Genomic DNA, 5,485 nt, shown 5'->3' with positions numbered 1-5,485 from the left:
CCCACAGTCTGTCACCCTGGCACCCTCACCATCTGCAGCCTTTCAAAGCTCTTGCTGGTTCCCACCCCCTTCCAGAGCTAAGTTGCTGAGGCCTCTTCCACAGGCCTGATGTTTGCTGAGCTCAGCCCAGAGCATCCTCTTTGGGAGTGCCTGATACTGATGCACATTAAAAATAAAAGGGGATGGGGCTCTGCGTACTCAGCCCGCTTCTGGCAGGGGATGCTTAAATTTGCTGCTTGTCAGGAAATTCACTCTGAACACAAAAGTATCCTGGGCAAAAGATGCTCAACCAGAAAGAGTGCAGAAGTATGAGGCTGCAGGTGAGGCAGAAGCACCCCCTAGCCAGCTGGAAGCCACTACGCTGTTCAGCAGACTTGACTGAAGCAGGTGTCCAACCCCAACCAGCCACCTCCACCTCCACCACATTTATGGGGCCTCCTTTGTGGGGAGAACTGCTTTCGCCTGATGGCATATGAGAGAAACAAGACAGGTTGGCAAACAAGTCTGGTCATGAAGGGCTCACTCACCCATCACATAGGCATTGGGCACTACTGTGCATCCGGCACTGGGCCAGGCACTCCATAGTCCCAACACCTCCCTGCCTTTCAGGAGCACGTGTTGTACTGCAAGAGCATGGGACCAGGTAATGCCAATGTGTGTATTCAGTGTGGTCAAGGGCTCCTCCTGACCCCCACTGACCTACTATGAGGCCTTCAGCAAGTCTCTTCACCCTCTGGAGCCTCATTGTACCCACTTGTAACATGAAGGTATTGGACCTGATGATCCAGATGGTTCTCTTTCAGGTCGTGAAACTTCTCCAATTCCATAGGGTTTACATACAAAGCTTTTGCAGGAAATTTTATTGCTATCGTTGAGCCACTACATGATGATTGCACTTAGTTTAGGAGAAATGCTACCTTGGAAAAGTCACTGATGAGAACAGCCACACACACACAAATGGGTTTTTTTATGCCAGTGAGGAATTATGTAGTTAAATGGACAAAATCGAACTGCAAAGCAGCGGATAATATCTGTCACTCATATGATAAAATATGCTTAGTTATTAAACCAACATATCTAACTGTTTCTGTGCTGATTCAGAAGGCACTTGGGGATCTTGGAGAATCTCATAGTTGTGGTTTGGGAGCAGAAAGTGGAGTTCTCGGCACTGACATCAGGAGACCTTCTAGTCCCAGCTCTTGCTCTAAGAGTTTGTTTGACTTTGGTGAATCATGCATCCTTCCTCTACCTCGGCTTCTGCATCTTTAAAACAAGGAAGGGCTCAACCAGACTCTGTGAATTGGCCCCAGTTCTAGCATTCTAGAATGTAGAATTGCATTCTACAATTCTCTGGATCAGACGGCCAAGTGTAATAAAGATTTCCAGCACTAGACATGGATGAGAAATCCCATCATTTTTGGTTTCTAGAACAAGAGAAAGAAGGCCTACTGTCACATACAAGTTTAGAACAGGACATGTTACCACCATGATTTGAGGCAGCTTGAGGGAGTCTCTGACCTTTGCCAAAGAAGTCTTTGCCAAATTAAACATCCCATAAAGCTTGAAGTCTGCCTCTGTGCAAAGGAGTGTGGCAACAGATCCATCCTATCAGGAAGACAAAGTTGTCTCACCCCGTGACCAGAACCAGTCCCTTAGGCAAACAGGTTGAGTTCATGCAGAAAATCTTCCAGCTTCTTCCTGGGGCCAGCACCAGTTCTTTCTCTCCTTTGTTACTCCATATTGGCTTCATTTCCCCTTACTTCCCTTTCTCTGTGTGCACCAAACTTCACTCTGGTCAAGGAAGGAACCCGTGGCTCTCGGGAACAGAAAATATCCCTTTTAGAGCTCATAGTCACAAATGAGCTAGCACCTCAATCTAAAGAAGTTTCTCAAAGTGTGGTCTGTTGACTCCGTGTATCAGAATCAGTGATGCTAAAAGTGCAGAATCCAGGTTCTACCTCAATCTATTGACACAGGATTTCTATGGGAAGCCTGGAATATGCATTGTCACAAGCATTCTGGATGGGAATGAAGCTTGAGCCCCACTGCCTCACAACAGGGCCCCTTGTCCAGGTCTAGGATATTTGAATTATAGGCAATTTAGTGGAATTTTTCGTATTGAAACCAGAATAAGAGGTAACAACGTATGATTTGAGAAGCCATACATGACACTTGTTGAAATAGACAAAAAAAAAAAAAAAAAATCTAAGGCCAGGCACAGTGGCTTGTGCCTGTAATCCTGGCACTTTGGGAGGCTGAGACAGGCAGATCACCTGAGGTCAGGAGTTTAAGACCAGCCTGGCCAACATAGTGAAACCCGGTCTCTACTAAAAATACAGAAATTAGCTGGGCATGGTGGCGGGCACTTCTAATCCCAGCTACTCAGGAGGCAGAGGCAGGAGAGTTGCTTGAACCTGGGAGGTGGAGGTTGCAGTGAGTCAAGATCATGCCACTGCACTCCAGCCTGGGCAACAGAGCGAGACTCCATCTCAAAAAAAAAAAAAAAGAAAGAAAGAAATAATGTCTAAGACAGAGATTGGCAGTAGTTCATATGGGGCTTCTCTAATGGCAGTGCTACTATAAAATCCAGGCCTGCTCATCTTCTTTAAAGGTAAAGAAATTTATATTTCCCTTCCCAACTTCATCAGAATCAGGGAGCAGCAACTCACCCTAATTAGTCATCTCACAAGAAACTGGTAAATAAACTACAATGTTATTCTGTTAGTTACAAGGACAGACAAAATTGATAAGCAAACAGGAGTGTTCATGGCAGCATGCCAAGGAATTGCCCCCCCCCCCCCCACCCCCACACTTTCCCTTCCTTTTCTTCCTTTCTTTTTTTTTCTTTTTACAAAAATCTACATAGAAAGGCAAATTACCACTAACAGATGGTTTGATGAGCATGGGCATGGGAATTAGATGATGTTAAAGTCATGAGATGTGGCAACCAGCAACACTCTCCATCAAAGGAAAGAAGGTGAGAACAGACCTGTAATTTACCTAAGCACTTCCTATTGACAAGGCACCATCCCTACTCTTAACCTTGTAGGAATATGCTTGGCTGAGGGACAAGAATCTTCTTGCTAGCTGCTTTGAGCTAGCCAATGATAGCAAACCCAATGATAAATGTTTTGCTTTTTTTTTTTTTTTTTTTTTTTTTTGAGACAGAGTCTTGTTCTGTCACTCAAGCTGGAGTGCAGTGGCCCAATCTCGGCTCACTGCAACCTCTGCCTCCTGGGTTCAAGCGATTCTCCTGCCTCAGCCCCCCAGGTAGCTGGGACAACAGGTGCCCACCACCACACCCAGCTAATTTTAGTATTTTAGTATATTGGTATATACTAAATAGTATATTTAGTATATTCGTAATTTAGTATATTGTATTTTAGTAGATACAAGGTTTCACCATGTTGGTCTGGCTGGTCTTGAACTCCTGACCTCAGGTGATCTGCCCACTTTGGCTTCCCAAAGTGCTGGGATTACAGGGGTGAGCCACCACGCCTGGCTGGTTTCTTCTTCTGCTATTTTCTCCCTACACTGTGGGAGACAGAATAACATCCATCTTTATTCTGTCCATTGTAACACAAGTGAACAGAATTCTTGAGATGCAGCCTAGTCCTACTAACTAATAAAATTTCTTAATTCTTAATTATCTTAATCTCCACAAATGGGAGTCTTAATTCTCCACAAATGGGACTGTAATCCATTACCTATAATTCCATTTGCATTTTCACCTAACCTCCACACTTGCTAAACACTTATTTTAGCAAAATGAGGCATAACAAATAAAATATTTATTTTTCTACCAAATTATGTTCAAATTATGCACACATTTAATTCTTAACATCTCTTCCAAAAGTGCAGCTGAAGCAGCCTTAGATAGAATGGAAGTGACCAGTACTTCATTTATGGGCAATGCACATCTAACCCATATGTATCTAACTAGGTTTCAGGCTCAGCTTCCAATCTAGGTCATGAAGGTGTGCACAACCTCCCTAACTTTCCCTATCATCCCATGGGTCCACTTTGTTACCATTAGTCACTTGTCATGCGGGTTCTATTGATGTGATCTGTCCTCCAGCTTTATAGGTTACATTTTTCCTATAATCAACTTAAATTTAGGGGAAAGGACAAAGTCAGAGGTAGCAGGTGTATTGAAAACTTGCTTATCTTTACGGCAGCTGCTGAAACAGCTGAAATCGAAAACACTAGCTTCTTTCTCAAGAGCTTTTATTTAAAATGATAATTGTATCACTGTACATATAAAATAATGAAAGCATTAGAAATATGGTACTCTTAAGACCTGATCTGCATTTTCCTCGTTCAATGAAAAGAGAATGGGATTATCATATGGAAGAGAGCCAAAGGCACAGATAATACAAAATAATAAATTTAAGTTACCAAACATATATACTTTCACTTGTAATACACTTTGGGGTTTTTTTGGTTGTTGTAGTTTCTTTTTTATGAAAAGAGTTAACAATTTTATTTTCACATTTCACAATACAAATAAAAACTACTTTTTTTGGTCCCACTTCTCCCCTCCAAAACTATTCTCTCTTTGATAAGAAAAGAAAGTCTTCCTTATCATGCTGTTAAGAAAACACCCAGAGTCACAGCACCATGGTCTCCTAGTGAAGTAGAACAAGTAATATAAACCTGATATACAAGGCCTCTGCACTATCCTTAACCATCTGGTCAAGTCATTCTAGGCCAAGCAGGCACCATCATGGGACAGGCAGGAGGCCTCATCATTGACATGTGGCCTCCCATGGGTGGCTTCATTCCAGGAGCAAGTCCCACTGGCATCATCCCATGAAAAAGAGGCCCATCACTGGCATCATGGGAGGGCTCCCATATGGGGTGCTGGCATTATACTTGGGCAAAGAAGACCTGGAAGGCTGGGGGGAGGTGGTATCATTGCCCCTGCAGAGGAGAGCAGAGAATAGAGTAGGAAGTATCTTTCCTCGTTGAAATGCAACCATTGTTTAGGCAATCAGGTTCTGAACCTGTTCTTCCATCCATTTCTGGTAGTAGTCTTTCACATTCTCTTTGTGTTTCCTACCACTGAAGTGGGCCTTTCTCACAGATGGAGAGTTGTGGGAGAGCTATGTATTGCAGTAGATAGAATAAGACTTGGGCATGTTGCTCTGAAGGAGGTTGGCCACTCCATTCCACAACGCCTGGAGATGACTGAAGGAGTGGCCTGCCCCTCCACACCTGTGGGTGTTTCTTGTTAGGTAGAATGAGAGACTTGAGAAAAGAAATGAGACACAGAGACAAAGTATAGAGAAAGAAAAAGTGGGCCCAGGGGACCGGCGCTCAGCTTACAGAGGACCCACGCCGGCACCGGTCTCTGAGTTCTCTTAGTATTTATTGATAATTATCTTTACCATCTTAAAGATAAGGGAGTGGCAGGACAATAGGATCATTGTAGGGAGGAAATCAGCAGTAAGACATATGAACAAAAATCTCTGTGACATGAATA

The 5,485-nt window shown here is 43.5% G+C and overlaps 1 pseudogene; it reads right to left on the bottom strand.

Annotated features, from left to right (window-relative positions):
- Positions 1–4,683: 4,683 nt before the first annotated feature.
- LOC107127564 (U1 small nuclear ribonucleoprotein C-like) lies at positions 4,684–5,141 on the bottom strand (annotated as a pseudogene).
- Positions 5,142–5,485: the final 344 nt, after the last annotated feature.

This window comes from Macaca fascicularis, chromosome 15 (assembly GCF_037993035.2).
Source record: "Macaca fascicularis isolate 582-1 chromosome 15, T2T-MFA8v1.1".
Lineage (NCBI taxonomy): Eukaryota > Metazoa > Chordata > Mammalia > Primates > Cercopithecidae > Macaca > Macaca fascicularis.
The sequence above is the reverse complement of the archived record's forward strand: the minus strand, read 5'-3'. Positions and strand labels throughout refer to the sequence as shown.